The sequence below is a fragment of the Scardinius erythrophthalmus genome (genome assembly GCF_964197995.2).
Source record: "Scardinius erythrophthalmus genome assembly, chromosome: 8".
NCBI classification, from domain to species: Eukaryota; Metazoa; Chordata; class Actinopteri; order Cypriniformes; family Leuciscidae; genus Scardinius; species Scardinius erythrophthalmus.
Window position 1 is genome coordinate 14,297,530 of NC_138228.1, and position 19,298 is coordinate 14,316,827.

Here is a 19,298-nt window from a genome sequence, read left to right on the forward strand (position 1 = left end):
TTTAAAACAAGATACATTTACTTGAGAGGCATCTCTGCATAAAATACTAATCTTAGGGGTTTTTTTTGAGAATGCATCTTTAAAATGAGTTTATTTCATCTTATTGCACTGACAGATTTGCCCTTATTTTAAGTGCAAATTAGTTTAAAAAAAGTAAAAAAAATACTTTATATATATATATATCCTTAAATAAGCTAAATGTACTTGAGAAGCAAGATATTTAGACTTTTCAGACACCAGTATCTTGTCTTGCAAAGTCTTATATATGTATATATATAGATATATATATCTATATATATATATATATATATATATATATATATATATATATATATATATATCTATATATATGTTTGTTTTCATAATATACAGAAAAAGAAATCCCTCAAGTTTGCATTGAAAGAGGGCCCAAGCCATGTCTAGAGACTTGGGTGTGTGCTCTTTTGACTTTTAAAGTAAGCATAACCTAGCAACCACCCAGGACACCATAGCAACCATGCTAAAAATCACTCAGAGCTCTTTAGGAACCACATAGCAATGCCCTGGCAAACACTAATTGCTCTGTATATTTTATCTTAGATTATATTTTTTAATTTATCCACATTGTTTCAGGTTGCAAGAATGTTTGGGTGCAACGACCCAAAAACCCTAGCAACCGCATAGCAACACCTTCGCAACAGCCACGTGCATGTGCATTTGTCCTCGAGGTTCCCCCCACACAACAGGATTACTGACAGATCATAAATATTTAACACGTACAGCATGCTTCAATCACTCTTAACACACCTCACACCACAGGAAAATCTGATAAGATAATCTGTAGAACCATCAAGATAACCGTGACTTTACCTAGGATTGTCGGAAGGGGAGAATTGGCCAAAATCGTCCCGATTGTCTTATAGTGTGTGGGTCCTCTTCAGAAAACAAAAAATCTATATTTAGTGATGCATTTAGTTCATGCATGCAGTATTGATTGCAGATCTGTTGTAGGTGGTCTATAATTATCATTGCATCGACGTGCTGCATTTTTGTGCTGAAAGCTTCAAGATACCTCGGTCAGACAGACATCAGCCTAATGTTAACTGGCTCTCACCTCATTTTTCAGTAACAGGACACACGCAGAAATGTAGCCAGCAGCGACCCACCTGTAGAGGCCTCCCACGGAGATATATAGCCCCGGGAGAGGATCACACTGTTCTTGGAACGCTCTGACTGTTTAATACAGGCTTCTGTTGAAACGGGGGGGCTTCTGTCTGTCTCACAGGGGGAAATCATAAAATGGAGAAGAGAGAAAGATTGTGGTTTTCTGAAAGGATCATCAGCTGACACTATTCTAAATGGCTGCTGCTAGTGAATCTGCAGTGTGGCGAGAATACAACGTTGATCTTTCATACATCATATCTGTGTGGATACTCACACAAGATACTCCCTGCTGGCTTAAAGGTGAAGTGAGTTTTCTTTTTTTTTTTCTTTCCTTTTTTTTTTTAGTATGCTGAAAAGTGGAAAGTTTGAAAAGTGTGAATCAGTTCACAAAAACGGTGTGAACATCTATTTCATGAATTGGATTGAATTGTAAATCATTGTGATGAACTGGTTAAACCATTTCACAAAAATGGTCTGGACAAACTGAATCACTGATAATCATTTATTACAAAAAAATACAAAATAAATTTAGGTTATAAACTGTTATTTTAGTGTTATTTTTATACTTAATATAAAAACACCTTATATTAATATTTTCAATTAATGATTAAATAAAATTTGAATTTAAGTTTTAGTAATTTCATAATTGTATTCATTTTTAATATTTCTATTTAGCTTTTGTTGTAATTTTAGAATTTAAACTTAGGCTTATTTTAAATAAGTAAAAATCTGCTTTTTTTAAATTAATAGTGTTTTGTTTGACCCATGGCCAACCAATGGCATGAGCTGGGGGAAGTGACCTGTTTGGCCAACCAATGGAAGACGGAGGGAGTGTTTGGGAAACCTTTTTGAAAGGTCATTACCGGTATCTTTGCAATTCCATTTAGTGATGAAGAAATTTCACACTTCACCTTTAATGCAGAACAAGGCCACAAACCTTTCTATGAGAGGAAAAGAACAGTAATCACTCCTGTGTCTCTCAATCTGTCTGGATTTATTTCATCTGGACTGTTGATGAGAACGGATGAATGAGAGGAGATTAAAACCAGCTTTTATCATTAAACCTCACAAAAAACTTGAGAATTAAGGCTAACCCTTGCACAGAGGTTACCAAACGTTTCTATCAAAGGCAGGGGCTTTCAACAGAACTGTTATATAAAGACATGCTTCTTCATGCATCTTCCATTCTGTTCCCTGCAGTTATTTGTTTTGGCAGTGCTTTTAAATCTGAGGGACAATTACCCGCGACCTTCGATAGGACAGGATGCACAAAATGTTCCCTTTGCATATTTTTAACTAAAGCTCCCATCAGCCCTCCCCTTCTTGTAACTTCGCTTCCTAAAAGGCTCCTCTTAAGATGCCATCAGCTGTAAAAGTGATTGTGGAAGGCAGGGAGGACTCTCAGCAGGAAATTTCCAAAGTCTCAGCAGCTTGCCGATGGCTTTGGTGTCATTCTCCTACTTGCAAACACCCCGTGAAAGCTTCCACAAGCGGATGTCAGCACTGGCAAGGCAGACTCTATCAGCTGTTCTTCATATCTTTACTGACGCTGCTCAACGCAAACCCACAGTCTGTCGGTTCTGCTGTTATTTGATCCATTGAACACAAATGTTCGTGGTGTATTGGATTTAAGGCTCGTATAACGTAGGTGTAGCTAGTTTTCATGTGATTTTTATAGATTTTTCACGGGGCTGAATTGACAAGCGAATAAAGCAATGCTAATTAAGGTAAACATTAGAGAGGCAATTAGCTGCATACAGTACACTACACATGCTAGCCATGGAAAAACCAGTCGGGCTATGTGACTCAAACGCCGCATGCGCTGAATTAGACATTTACAGCCTTATTAAAGTAGTAAACAGCAGTTTTATGTAGTCAATGTGAATTCCTTGTGAATTGCAAAGTATTTAACTTACATAATGTGACATGAAACGGGATACTTAGCTCAAGCAGGACTTGATTTTATGCATTGTGAATTTGATGAGGATTATGATTTTGGATTGCTAAAAAGAATGAGAGATCTGGTTTGCTAACAACGTGCAAGTAGCTATTCGGTTAAAATCGGCATAATCCTCATAATGTTTAATCAGAATGTCATAACTGGATTTTCTGGTGTAAATGACTTCACTCTGGTGATGTAATATATGCTGGACTTCTCCAATAATTTTAGTCAGCTTAAACCCCGCCCCTATTTACATGCGACTGCAAGCTGTCATTCATCTGATTCATTCAGCCTCCATCCGATCCACAACGTTCAATCCAAGTCCCTGCTGATCCTTTTTTTTTTGATAATCAGTCACTCAGATGTATGTCACAATGCGGAAGACAAGATATTTTATTTTAATTACGAAGACAAGCGTAATTTGTTTTTGGACTAATGCAAATAATGAACCATTGAATTTGAACAAGCTTTTAGACGCTAAATAGGGTCAATTCTGATTTCCTGTTGACGTTAAATGGAAAAGATGGGGTTTTTTTTTGTCCAGTTGTATTTTTAACGCTCATTAGCTTTACCAGAATGACATCTAAAACATATATTCCATTGGTCTGAGGCGGTTCCTAATACTCTGTTTATTCAGGTTATGTCAGCTTAAGTCCCTACGCCCTATCTGTGGTGCAGACTAGCTAATGATATAACAGGTAAATCTGGCTAGCTTACAAAGGACCAGATAAAGCAGATTACAGTCCTGTCCCAGTTGCAGGGCTCCAGACTAACTTTTTTTATTAGGAGCGCTGTAGCCCCTGACTTAAAATTTTAGGAGCGCAAGCAGAAAATTTAGGGGCACACCTTCACATTTTCCCCCTAAATAACTATTACAGACAAATGCTTTGATAATAAATAGATTAAGCGTACAGAAATTATGGTGCAGTTTTATTTTAAGATCACAGGGCTCCAGACTAACATCTGAGGGCCACGGCTCTTAAGTTCTACAGAAAGTATTTGGTAGCACTGTGGGATGACAAAGCACTGAGCTAAATTTGAGGTGTATAGATAAAGTTAATTTTAATTATTATCCTTCATAATGTCTTAATATTATTTCAAAAGCAAAATGAGTGACAAAATAGATATTAGGGAGTGAAAATAGCCAATAAGCATCCTCTGCAGCTATGTTTACAATGGTAATTTAGTCTTCTTTAAAAAAAAAATAAGTGTGAGTTTTCCTACTTCTTGAAACTTTCAGTTTTATAAATAGAGACAATCTTTAAAGGATGAACAAAAATGTTTTGGTCGACACATAAAAAAATAAATATTTTAATAGGATATAGTTTTGAAGTGCTGTAAAAAGATGTGTAGGCTACTTTCATAACCACAGTATACCATAGTTATAGTTATGTCTGGTTCAGAATACGCAATTTTTTTGTCTGTTACTACAGTCAATGTATCAGATTACACGATTTCGAGTCTCGACTCCTAAAAATCTTGTCATGTCCTGGACAAGAAACATTGTCAGACTACACATTGCTTTACGACCAGTCATCTCGAGCCGTCTCACACACATATTCACTCGCACATGTACACACGCACGCACACACTCTCTCACTCTCTCTCGCTCGCTCGCTCGCTCACTCACTCACTCGCGCGCGGGCGCACACACACACACACTCATTCACTCGGAACCCTTCATGGAGGACCGTTAAAAAATGAATTGTCGTGATGTCGTAAACAAAGCATCGCAGACGCGACGTCGGTTGTCGCCCACTATGAACGAGATGAAATTTACTGGTCGCACATGTGCGACTGGATGTAAAATTTAGTCGCACACTCTCAAATTTTGGGCGCAAAATGCGACCATTTGGTCGCAGTCTGGAGCCCTGAGTTGGGCCTTTTACCCCTTTTATCTTAAATGAAATAAGGAAGTATATTACGAGTAGAGTGTCCTCATGTAAGTTTGAGGTTTATGTAAAATCTCCACAGTCAGCTGAGTGTTACATGCATGGGCTTGGAGCGAGGAGAGCAGATGCGTATCATATGCTGTCATATGTACAGCCTGTCTCTTTTTCTTTTTCTCTTTCTCTTTCTCTACCTCCATCGACAACATCCCGCCCAACCCCTAGCTGTCGTCAGTTCTCAGCGCTTTGAAGACCCTGCTGGGTTCGGCAGTGTGAGTCATAGCGGGTAGAGGTCACCAAGGAAGAGACAGCATGGCCACTCAGTGTGTCAGTCAATACTCTCCAGACGTCAGAGCCTTAATATAGGAGGGCTTGAGGGGAAGAGAGCATGCTTTGCACATTTTTCTTCGATAGGCTGAAATTTAGCCCAAAGATGCACAGGATCCAGAACTCATGACCTTGCTTTCTTTAGAACGTCCAATGCGCTAATGGCCCAAGCTCGTAACCTGAGGGATCTCATCCAAGAATCTATTTATTTGGACACATCGATCATAACAGCACAGCTTGAATGTGCCATAATATAGGAATCAGCTATTACGCCTTTTACGGTCTGTTCTTAAAGAGCTGCATTGTGCAAAATGCAATGTGACCTCTTCTCTAGCCATGATGCGAATGATTCCCCTCAAGATTTGGTGTCCTTTACAACTAGGGGCTGGATTGACTAAGCATTCTTAATGAAAATATTCTTAATTTTTTAAATAACTTGGTAACACTTTACAAGAAGGTTCATTAGTTAACATTAGTTAACTACATTAATTAGCTTGGACTAATAATGAACTGCACTTATACAGCATTTATTAATCTTTGTTAATGTTAATTTCAACATGTTAGTGAACTAACATGAACAAACAATGAACAGCTTTATTTTTATGAACTAACGATTAACAAATACAGAAACAAATGTTTTGTTCATTGTTAGTTCATGTTATTTAATACATAATGTTAACTAATGAACCTTATTGTAAAGTGTTACCAATAACTTTTTTCTTCATATTTTGTGGAAACCATGATAATTTTTTTAGGGTTCCTTGATGAATAGAAAGTTCAAAAGAAAATATTTTTTTACATATAAATCTTTTTATAAGTCTTTTTTGATCAATTTAATGCATGTGTAACTTAGTAACCACCTAGCAGTCTCTACGTGGTGGTGAGTTTAGCATGGACCCCTCACAGCACCAACAAAAAAAAAGAAGACAAACCTGTATTATCAAGCTGTTCATCTAAAGAACATCACGGGGAACATGATTCCTTTCTGGCACAAAACAATACGCCTCAGTGTGAGCAGTCAGAACCTGCCTATCTTGTGTTTATAAATGAACTACCGTTCCAGGACATTTGCGGTGGCTCCATGGCAGGCATTAAGAAGCACTTTAATGAATGAGGTTGCCACTAGTTACTGTTCTCTCAAGCGTACGTAAGGCATCTTTTTATTCCGACGCCACTGAGCAGTGGGATTCGCTTACACAGAGCCTTGAATATGAGTTAGGCTGGCCTGTAGCAACCGAACTAGAGCTGTTTACCCATAATGCAACAATAACAGGCAACAGACATCACTTGGGTCTTTGATATGCTTTCCACAAGAGAATAAGGGTTTGTTTGTACTGCTCCGATAGAAGCTAATATAATAATACTGAGGAGGTAGAACACTTCTTTGGCAAATGTCAACCGTGACATTTTCTTTGTTATTAAGATTCCGTTTTTCAGGTTTTTTTTTTTTTTTTTTTTTTTTTTCAACTGATGGCCATCGAGGTGCATTGCATTGATGAAATGTTTTTTCTCTCTCTTTGGACCTCTCAAGAATTACTTTTATGAGAAGTTCAGCCTTTTGTGAAGATGAGTGACAGAAACGTAATAACGCTCGTTTCATTTGCCCGTGGGCTACCCGCTTCATAGCATCTTACTTTCTTCTCAACGGAGCAAGAGACAAGTAGCTAATTAACTCCTGCTACTTGAGCATCTTAACACCAAGCCAACTGCTCGGAGTTATTTTAGCCTGCTGCAAAAACCCTTCCATATCAATTTTGACAGACATGGACACCTTTAGTCCATTTTAAGGGACTCATTTCTACCAGTTTAAATTTAAATTTGAACATTTTGTTGTTTTTCAATGCTAATTTAGCATCGTTGCTAGTAGGATACAGGGGCTAAAGGCAAACGTTAAGGACAATCTCCTTTTCACTACTCCCATAGTGTATGTGTCACAGTATGTTCAGTGTGTTCAGTTTTCATGGACTTTTAGTTTGTTTTTATTCATCTTCTGTGTTCCTGTGATTCCCGCCACTCGTTTGTCTCCATGGTTACCTTTATCATTAGTTCATATGTGTCAGCTGTGTGTAATTAATTATCCTCGTTTGTGTTCCTCCTTAAAGGGATAGTTCACTTTGAAATTAAATTTTGGTATGTTTTAGCTTACCTCAAGGGCATCCAAGATGTAGGTGTCTTTGTTTCCGCAGTAGTTTAAATTTTTATATTTTTAGGTCAAACCGTTCTTGTCTGTCAGTCGTATAATGCAGGTCTATGGTCACTGTCTCAAAGAGCATGCACAGAGAAGTCCAAATTAAACAATTCCCCATCGTAAGTACACATTGATGGCACGAAACAAGCGGTTTGTGTGAGAAAACGAACAGTATTTATATCGTTTTTACCTCTACACAACCACGTCCAAGTGATCTGAGGGCGCGCGTGCTTCCTTGTGTGTGACGTGTGCACGCGTTCTGGCTTAGTCTGCGCAAGCGCCGGAAAGTGTACAACAGGTAAAAACGATATAAATACTGTTCGTTTTCTCACACAAACCGCTTGTTTCGTGCCATCAATGTGTACTTACGATGGGGAATTGTTTAATTTGGACTTCTCTGTGCATGCTCTTTGAGACAGTGACCATAGACCTGCATTATGTGACTGACAGACAAGAACGGTTTGACTTAAAAATATCAAAATTGAAACTACTGTGGAAACAACAAATCTTGGATGCCCTTGAGGTAAGCTAAAACATACCAAAATTTAATTTCAAAGTGAACTATCCCTTTAAGTTGTTCCTTTACCTGCACTCCTTGTCCGATATTGTTCGTGTTATGTGTTTACACGCTGTTTCGCATGTTGGCTATATATTTTGATCTAGTCAAATAAAACCCAGTGTTATATCTTCGTCTTCTGTGAACTTGAGCGATTGTAGGAAAAAACAATTATTAAACATTAATGAAACAACGCATCTCTGTGGGAAAAACAAAAACAAAATTGTTTATTTTGTTTGAAAATCATATGAATGTACATTTCTTGTAAAAGGCTCAACAGCATGGGGCAAAAGTATGGATACAAATACTTTAAAGGTATATGTTTTATGTAACATCTAAGTTAATACTTGTTCCAAACAATCACTTTTGAAAAAGTTTTATCATATTCTGTTTGTTTTGATAATCATTCAATATACTTTCAGTAAATACACTTTTATTGAAATATGTTCATAAAAAAAAATAAAAAAAACATTTTTTATTTATAGGCTATAAAAAAAGCTTCTTACACTGATCGAAGGTGATCCCATAACACTTAAATATGGCTTTACAGTTGTAACAATTAATATGATACCTATTAATCATATTTGATATGATTAATAAATTTTTTATGGTGATTTATCATCAAGGTAGACACATTTATAAATTGCAATAAACTGAATCTGGCCATGAGATGTCAACAAATGGAAAATTCAGCCAGTTGTTTATTGCCACATCTTTTATTGTGCCATTATCCCCAGTGAAACTAAAAACCATTAACAAGACCTTTGTATCTAAAATATCATATTTCCATTAGCTACATAAATATATAGCCATTTAAAAGATTATTTTAGGTAGATCAACTTAGCGCAGAAGCGACTTTGCGTTACTGCCCGCAATCTCGTCAAGGATCAGCCACATTTCAACATGCACAATGAAATGCTGGTGTTTAGAGGAAAATAAAATTAAAGGTGCCTTTAGTCCGGTTGTACCCTACGTTTCATGCCTCATAAAAATTGCAAGCTGCGATATTTTTCCCTGCCCAATTTTATGCCTTTTTGCCAAGGCGTTTCCATCCGCTGTCACTTATAAGACTTTTAGCAGTGTCTAGCACACTGTACTGTAGCCTTAGCGCTATTATTACGCCATGTTGAGTATAGCATAGTTTAGTGACATCTAACCTGTATTCTTCCCAGACTAAATAAACCATAATCCCTTTGCAAGTGTGGAGTTTGCACTCACGGGCTTTAGAAACCTTTCCATTTTCTGGTCGCTCACACAAATGAAGTATTTAAAGTTCCTGAACTCTATGTCCTTTTCTGCTTTATGTGATTTGCTTTATGAGTGGATCAGTGCACGTGGTTAAGCATTCCAGTACCCTACTATGTTAATGATATAATGATGGTATTGCCGTATATTATCAGCTAAAATTGCATGTTTCCTGTACTCGGGTTGCCACAGAAACAAGTAAAGTTTGGAGGGTCACTGTCCAGCTTTGCTGTGGAGAGGTTTGGGCCGGGGCCAGACAGGGTTGGTTTGTGGGCAATATGGGTTTTGTGAACATAAGTGGCCCCACTCCTCCTCTCCACTGTTTTCCAGCCCGGTCACAGTAAATGTCTGGCTTTCAGGCAGCCATGCAATTTCCCATGAACTGCGCTGAACGAAGCAGATGCATTTGTTTTCTCAATTGGAAGAATTCGATAATATGCGCAAGAGGGTAAATAGTTTGGCTAATTTACGCCAGGCCGGACCCAGCTTGTCCTGCCAGCTGAGGCCTTTTATTTTAAGTCCACTGCAGTGCCCTGCTCTCTCACTTTCTCTCTATTTGCAGTTTTATACTGTTCGGTTCCATTCCATTCAGTTCTTTCACATTGTGTTCGGCGCAGTTTGTTATAATCAATGCTGTTATTCACTGGTCTATTCCATTCTACTCTCTTCTCACTACATTTCTCACCATTCATCACTGACAGAGCTGTTGTTCAGTTGTGTGTTGTTGTCTAACAATGCTCTATCAATATATTTTCAGCATTAGTTTTCAAAGGGCGTATTGCATGGGGCACAGTGTTAATCTTATCAATGAAATTATGGACACCAATTTTTTTTCAACAAGGGGCTATTTTTGATATCTAATGATAATTAGAAAATCATTTAAAAGATTTTAAAAGAATTCTCTAAATATTGTTTACATCTTATATTTATAGGCTATAACACTCTCTCTCTAAATATATATACTGTATGTGTGTGTATATATATATATATATATATATATATATATATATATATATATATATATACATACATACATATACATACATATACATGTCAATAATGAATAAATGTTTATGTATTTTTCAAAAATGTTAAAATATTTGTTTAAAGTATGGTCTGTTACAGTTTTTATGTTTTGTCAGTGTGCATATTACAGTATTATCAGTATGTAATTTTTGTAGATTCAAAATTTTCTGTCTTGTATCTAATTTAATTAGATTAAATGTCATTTTAAAACTGTAAAGAATTAACCCTTAAGCCCCGTTCACACCGCCAGCGATTTTGTCGCTGCATGTCGCTAGTCTCTGTTACAGTGAAGTCGCTTGTGGGCGTTCCTAGTGTTGTCGCTCTAATGTTATTGGTAGACTGCACGTCTGAGCATATCTATAGAAAATACCATCATAAGTGTTATATAAAACTGAGATATAATTCTAATTTGACTAGGAATTGGTCTTAAAAGATTTAAAAGCAATATTATGCTGTTGGGAGTGTGTTGTTATATTAACCACAGCAGTGCAGTGCATTAAATATTTAACTACATTAACGATCGATCAATCAACAAATTAAACTCACTCATACTGTCAATAGTTACTAAAACGTCATTCGAATTTGACAAATAATCAATTTCTTGTCCCTTATAATCCACATAATGCAGGGGAAACTGTAAAATGAACTGTCTGCAGCAGTGCTAAACTTGCATCATAAAATTACAACACTCGAACTAAATGTGTGAATTAAACTCACTGAGAATGTCGACAGTTTCTTTTCCATGCATCATTTTATTATATCCATGTATGTGGTTACAGTCAAATCATATAAAGCAGTGAAATCGCCCTCAAGCTCTTCTTGCCTGCACTCGAGACGGTGACGTGAGCTGAGCTCCACTGAAACTCTTCTTTCCTATTGGTTGTCGCTCGCGAAAATCGCTTCTCATTTGCATAAAGTTGAAATTTCTGAACTTTTGTCGAGTGTCTCGCGTCGCTTGACACGCCCACATTCTGTCGCCAACGGTCACTGTCGCTCGTGTCGCCGGAAGTCGTCAGCGCTCCATTGAAATGAATGAGATTGCGTGTCGCTGGCGGTGTGAACGGGGCATTAGTGTTTTTCCAAAAATCCCAAGCATTAGATTCCACACCACTGATATTGTAAAACACAGAGCTGTCAAATATTTCTTGAGCTAGGGTTGATGCATAACAAAGATGATTAAACGTCTTTATGGTGCTATCCTTTATCAGTGTAACAAGTTGTAGCGGTTTGGGCCTGAGGTGTAATTTGTTTGGAAAAATAATTACTCATGTATTGAGTCCTTGTTAATTATTAAAGGCAGTTCGCATTCCAAATGTACTGTGTGCAGTGAGGTCGATCTGGAATGGTTTCTTATCTTTGGACCTTTTTTTGGAGCCCATAAATTGTTGCTTGTTAAACAGGGCACAGGTTTAACTTTAAGGGAGAATGTTTAGTGTTCACGCTGGATGTCTGTAAAACATCACACTGTTCTTTTTTTCCCCTGTAGAAAAAAAAGGTTAATGCCTGGCCAAACGGTGTAAACTTTGTTTTTCTGCAGAGAATATTGTATTACTAACGCTGTGTTACTGCAAAGAACATTGCCTTTAGAGCCACCGAGAGCTCTGAGATTTGGGTTCAGGTGGGTTTAGAGAAGGGCCAAGACTTAAATAAAGTTTTGTGTGTTGGTCATTTGTGTGCCTGTAGATGTTGGCAGGAGGCTTAATGTGCTTAATCTGATTCAGAAACAAGCTGCAGTGGATGAAATTGTCTTGTTTAAGCTGGAAACACTGACATGCTGGGACCGGTTATTAATGACAGAGGAACATTGTGTCCCTTTCTGATTTCATCATCCAAGCTTCCCTCAACACAATATTACCTTAATTAGGATTAGAGAAGGGTGGCACAGGGATTGGATGGACTTCATACATGCAGATGGCACTTGTTGCTACGTTGCAATGCTCTGGTCAAAATGAGTAACGGACACATTTCTGAAATATTTATCATTTTTATTGACCTATGAAGGACATGATTGAGTGTGAGATTTGTCATTTTAAGGATGTGACCAAATATTGAAGACTGTGGGAGGTTTAAGATGAAAGTAAAAAAAAAAGAGTAATTTGAAAAACCCACCTCATTGAATAACTTGTCTAACTATAACTATGCTTAATAACTATATAATTAACAAAGATAAATAAATAAATTTGGTCTCATATTTGTATTTTCCAAAAACATTTATTACTCCATTTTGTCATGAACAGCCAGTCAGAAACTACATTGATTTAAGTCCCTTACTAAGATAATGAAGTACAACCTAATGGACTTGGCTTTTTGGTTCATTTGGACTATGACATGACAAGAGTAATAAATGATGGTTCTGTGAATCAGGGAATGTGTCCCAAAGAACATGCTTTTGCATTCCACTGCACTGCTTTTTCATAGTTTTTTATGTAAACGTGCCAGACAAACAAAAAGAATCTCTAGACTTTTTCAGTGCAAAAATGTGTTCTTGTCTGTGTGAACAGCCCTTAAGTCAAGATTCGTTCGGACTGAATCAGACTAATTCAAACCGATAACTGTGTGTAATATTGTTGATATTGTTTTTACCCAACAGTTTAATGAAGAAGAAATTAATATCAAGTACTTTACATTTTCAAACACAATACTGCGAGTTACAGTCTATTTTTTTCTCCACCGACGAAATTAGTGTTTTAAACTTGTCAGTTGATTGAAAGATTCAATGACTCACTCATAAAGATTTTGTTTCGTTTCTGAAATGAATCAGTGGCTGCATCTGAAATAGCATACTTCCCTACTATATAGTAGGAGAAAAACAGTACATCACAAAATAAGTTTGTCTGAATTCCCAGTACTCAATAAAAGATTACCTAGTTCTTCTGGCGAGATTCTAAAGTGGACACTTTAGTATCCCATGAGGTCATTGGAGAGGGTTTGTGAATGGTGGTGTAGCAACTCAACTGACGCTGGTAGGTTACGTGATAAGGGCAACATGGCAAATGTCGTTCGTACATCAGATTACATTCACACTACACACATTCATATTATATAGAACATACTCTTTTAGCGGTCACAAAGTAAAAAGTACCTACACAAGGGAGTATGTGATTTCGGACACAGGCAGTGTTTTTGAACGTATCGTTTAATAAAATGATTGATTCAGCGACACGCTCATTATGGTTCAATGAAGTTTCACCAGTTGGTCACTTGTCGCCACCTACTGGTGTAACCATGTAACTTTAGTGAAAAATCCCCACAATTACACAGACTGATCTCAAAAACAACGTATATGGAATATGGGGTGATTTCTACACTGGAGATCTTCATGTTACTTTATATTTCCCGGATAATCTTCTGCTTCAGGATGTTTTTGGCCCATCTGTTGATCATTCATATATAGATGCATGTATAGAGAAAACTGTGCTTACATAACATTAACATGCATAGTTTGTGTGCTTACATAAGCCATCCTGAATTATACACGTCACTTCATTTAACTTCATGCCTGTGGCTCCTTCCTAAATCTGTAACATAAGACAAATAAGCATAAGATAAATCTGTACATTTGCTAATGCTCGCTACATGTTTCTTTTTTTTTTTATAAATGCTATATTTTGACTCAGTAATGCATTGTTAAAAGGACCAATGTTGAATCCTCATTTGGTCTCAGCTCTGGCCTTTCAGTGTTCTTTTATCATGGATTCTACCAGTGGCGCTGAATGGGTAGCCTAACTAACCCTTGCTTCCCAGCATGCACTGCTCTTTTCCTTGCAAATCACCGCCGGCCTCCCCGGGCTGCCTGCTTAAGTACTTTGGATTCATTAATGTGTAAAAGACGTGGGGCAAATGAAATTCTAAATGAAATGAATGTATGCATCACTAAGTCTCTCTCTCTTTCACTCGCTCTCATTTTATGCCATCAAGACACGGAGGGCATATTGATGAAGATTCTTTTGTTTCCATGCTGACAGGAGCCATTGCCGTCTCCGTTGTGTAGGTGCTGTAGACGTTGAGTGAGAAACATGGGGTTCATAGTTGAACTCATGGTAGGGCTAATCTTTTGGAAACTTGAGCTTTTCTTTTCTCCTTTTTGTTAGCATCACTATTACTGTTGCACAATTTAAATGGCCTAGTGCCGCTTGTTTTGATAACTCAGATGTGTGGTTATCAGGGTTATTATTGTAATTTAATATGATTTGATACATTGTTGAATTGAAATAAAGCTGAAATAAAACGAAATAAAAAAAATGATAAAACAAAACTTAAACTTAGATTAAAGAAAAGCAGAAATGTTAGCTTAGCAACTAATTGAAATAAGTTAAATCACTGTCTGGAAATAAATAAAAACTAAAACTGAAATAAAAAATATAAACCTAAATAGTAATATAAAAAATAATACAAAATGTAATTTTCATTCATTCAAAATTAAAATGAAATCTAAAAATATAAAGATATAAGTTATCAAAATATTTATATTTAAGGAAAGATGTGCTATTACTTTCCTAAGTAATCAGACATATGTTTTGACAAGGGAATTGTCACAGATAGTCAAACACCCACGAATCCACTTAGAATAAATAATCTTTTATAATAAACTGGGAGAATGTGCTGGAGAACCAAAACGGCAACTACACCATTGCACAAATGTGACCCAAATCAGGGTCATTAAAGGGATACTCCACTTTAAAATGAAAATTCTGTCATCATATACTCACCCTCATGTTGTTTCAAACATGTATGAATTTCTTTCTTCTGCTGAACAGAAAGGAAGATATTTCGAAGAATGTCAGTAACCAGACAGTTTCTGGTCCCATTGACTTCCATAGTATTTTTTTTTTCCTACTATGGATGTCAATGGTACCAGAAACTGTCTGGTTACTGACATTCTTCTAAATATCTTCCTTTCTGTTCAGCAGAAGAAAGAAATTCATACAGGTTTGAAACAACATGAGGGTGAGTATATGATGACAGAATTGTCATTTTAAAGTGGAGTATCCTTTTAACGTATTGTATCTGTTATAGAAATCAGTCCATATCTAGGAACCAATAATTATTTTGCCTTTAGCCACAGAGCAACACAGTAGCAACTGCATAGCATCATCTCACAACATCCTACCATCATGCCAGTGAGTTTTGCTAAGGCAAGAAAATGTGAAATTTATTATAAATAATATTTATCATAATTTAAACTTATTCCAGTTTTCTCTATTCTCTCTCCTGTTTAGACCTAATCAGTGATGATAGATTGCCTTTCTGCTCTTTGTATGCAATTGACAGTTCTGTTGATATTTGTTAATAACTGCCTCCAGAACCTTTCTATTTAATGGCTCTGTTGTAACGACAATGGCCCTTGGCCAGATATATCTCTCAATTAGCTTGTTGTCGCCTGTTATAATGGTCATGTTGTTATTCATGTGTTTCAGTAGGTCTACAATATATTTCTATGTCTAAAGTGGAGCGCTGCGTCTGGTCAATAACATGTTGCACTGGATATCTGTACCTGGCAAAGCATACATAAGCAGAAATACGCACACGCACACATTTTCCAATCCTTTAATGCCGTGACCTCATAGTGTAAAGCTTGAAAAGAAAGCGCAGGATGCTCCTGCCCCGCCCACCTCTCCACTCGCAGATAGAGCTGGACAAAACCCCCTCGACATCCTAACCGTCCTGCATCATTCAGGGGGTCTCCATGGCAACACAGACACAAAGGGATGGCCTGGAGAGGAGTAGCCAGTGAGGGGGTGTACTCCGGAGGAGAGAGAGGTTATTGTCATCAGGCCAGCAGTTGATTATGTGGGGTCGGCCCAGCGAGGGGTGCTCGGCTTAATGCCCTGCATTAGCCTCTTTAGTTTAGGTCAAATTCTCACTATTAACTAGTTGCTTTATTAGCATGCATATTACTAGGATATATATATATATATATATATATATATATTATATACATATACATAATTCTCATTATTAACTGACTTGTGCCTCAATAAATTCCTAATTACTGCTATGTGTATATATATGTATATATATGTATGTGTATGTATATTGTAAGTAGCAAGGTCTTTAGCAGTAGGTCTTGCCTTTATCTTATTATAGCAGGCAGGCCATATTTCTCCATTATGCAGTGTTTTTTTCCTTTCTCTTTTTCTTTTTTTTTACTCTACTAGTCTACTTTAGACATTCCGCTTTTTAAATTAGCCACATTCAGTAAGCGGCCATGCGGGGGTGGTTGATATTTCAACTTTTCAAAGTACTTAAAAGTTGCATTTCCCTTCTTCTAAGAACGTCTGCGCTTTAATAGAACTCGTGTTGTAGGAAATTTAAGCAGTTACGCGTTATGATCTAAAAGCCGGACTGTCATTTAAGACATATCTTTTACCCCTCAGCCCATCTGAACCGTGTTTGCCTGCCTGTGAGTATGTGCTACTTCCTGTGCGCTCTCAGACCAATATGATTCGAGCATTCACGCCACGACAGGCATCGATCATAAATCCTGCACACTTCCCACCAGTCTGCTATTGACGGAAAGGGCAAATAGCTCCCCTTCTGTTTGCGTGTTTGTCTCTCTATAGAAGCGATGACAAAATACGCTTCATGTGTGTCGCATTTCAGTCCCGGGGCCTAAATCGTGACGCTCTGGTACAGCTATTCCTTGGAGTTTTCCTCTTGTTTTCAGCTCTTGTATTATTTTATTGTGTGATTTATAGTGGGTACAGCTGCTAATTGTGTTTGCCAGGTGTATGATGAATAGTGCATTGTGGGAAGCACCTAAAGCACTCCTCCTGGATGAATAGAGAAACAGGAAGAAAAAAAACTCATATAGGTGAATGGAAATTGAATGCGAAAGGGCGACATGGGACGAGCCACTGTGACCAAAGCAAATAATGGCAGCCCGAATGGGACTGGCGGCGTTCAGCTCGATGACATTAAAGGATGAATCGAGACTGCGCCAAATAGACAAGCCTTTGACTCTGGATGGCAAAGGCAGGCAAGTCAGATGTATGTGGATAGATACAATATTTTATGGTCTGAAAGCTGGAAAGTTATCCAAACCCACTTTTAAGCTCTCAAAATTAGCTCAGTGTGAAATGATCTGACAAGAGACCCTCTGAGGGTTGACCATGATGTCAGGTGAAGGAGAAGTGCTGTTTATTTTCACATGAGCGGGTAAAGCACAACCCGGTCTGTAATAACAGGGTAGATTTCACTAAGCGCTGCTTCCACTGACGCCACTGCTCACAGGAAACTAGCCATTTCTCTAAACACTCTCATTTGCCTTGTGAAATGTTTTTTTTTTTTTTTTTTTTTATTATAGATGAATATTGTTATATCCTCATGGACACACTGAGAGGGAGGAGGAATTTATTGTGTTTAAAGCACCACAATTGGTCTAACGTGTAAATTATATGTGCAAGACCTTTCTAATATAACTGTTTGACCAAATGGAACGTTTCTGGAATATATGATGGACTTGATGTATCAGTGAAGACATCTCTGCTGTTTTTGTAATATGATGCAATTGAAGCCTGTGAATCTGTAAAAGGACAAGCTGATGCTCATGTTTACTATTTCACTGTGATTTTTTCTTTTCTTTTTGCTTTATTGCTGCTTTTATTTATAGAAGCAGTTGAGATTCAGGAAATTATGGGGTGAAAGAAGTGCCAGATTTGAATCTGCACCTCACATATGAGAACCAGTGCTCAGTGAGGAGATACTAGGCCATGTCTCTTGCATCATTATGATTTTATGGGAGTTTATTTCAGTTTCAGTCTACGGGATTTTATGTAACAATGATATGGTGATGTAATTCTTGTGACTCAACAGAGGCACAAACACGTCCATTCACACGCACACGTCATGGGCTATTTATTTGGCAAAAGGCAACATGTCACAATTCAATTTTCTTTAATCTCAACTTATATAATGACCTAAGCACCTTAAAGGGACAGTTCACCAAAAATCAAAATTTTCATGATTTATTCTTCTGTGAATCATTTAAGATATTTTGAAAAATGGTTAAAAACAGTTGAAACCCATTCCTAAAAATACACAACTCCTTTGTGTTCCGTAGAATAAGAAATAGGTTTGGAACGACAAGAATTTTCATTTTTGGGCGAACTGTCCTTTTAAGAAACTGAGGCAAATGATGTGTGATGCCACGGTCAGACTACACTACACTACACTACCATTAAAAATGTTGGGGTCAGTAAGTTTTGTTTTGTTTACAGGAATTTTCAGCAAGGATGTATCAAATTGATCAAAAGTGACAGTACATGTATATAAAATGTTTCTGTTTCAAAGAAATGCCTATTCGTCAAAGAATCCTGTAAAAAAAATGTATTATGGTTTCTACAATCATAATAATAAGCACAACTAAATGTGTTTTTGAGCATCACATCAGCATATTAAAATGATTTCTGAAGGACTTGAGTAATGATGCTGAAAATTCAGCTTTGTCATCACAGGAATAAATTATATTTTAAAGTATATTAAAATAGAAAACAGTCATTTTAAATTGTAATAATATTTCACAATATTACTGTTTTTACTGTATTTTTGATCACTTAAATGTAGCCTTGATGAGCATAAGAGGCTTCTTTTAAAAAAACCTGACCCCAAACCTTTGAGGGTAAGTGTATATTATTAGATTTATAAAAATATTGTCATACATGTCCACAAAACAATTAATCAGTGGACAATAACTACTTTTTTCAGGTTGATATGCAGTTTATATGCAATACTGCTATATCAAGACCTTTTACTTAGCAATCCATGTCCCTCAGCACCAACAGGAGGGAACACTCAGTTCTGCTGTTCGGAGACTTGAGAAATTATACATTGACCATCAGTGCTTGAAAATTGTTCTTCTGCTGGCTAGTGGACAGAGGAGACCGGTGCTGTGTGAAAAGCTCTTACAAACTGTCCCTTTGAGTTTAATTTTGAGTAACTTTTTCCACTGTGAAGTTTTACTCCTAAAGAAAAGAAATGTAC

The 19,298-nt window shown here is 37.1% G+C and overlaps 1 protein-coding gene across 3 annotated transcripts in view; it reads left to right on the plus strand.

The window, feature by feature from the left end:
• hipk2 (homeodomain interacting protein kinase 2) overlaps positions 1-19,298 on the plus strand; it is a 102,366-nt gene that overhangs the window by 29,665 nt on the left and 53,403 nt on the right. The gene's annotated exons all lie outside the window — the stretch shown is intronic.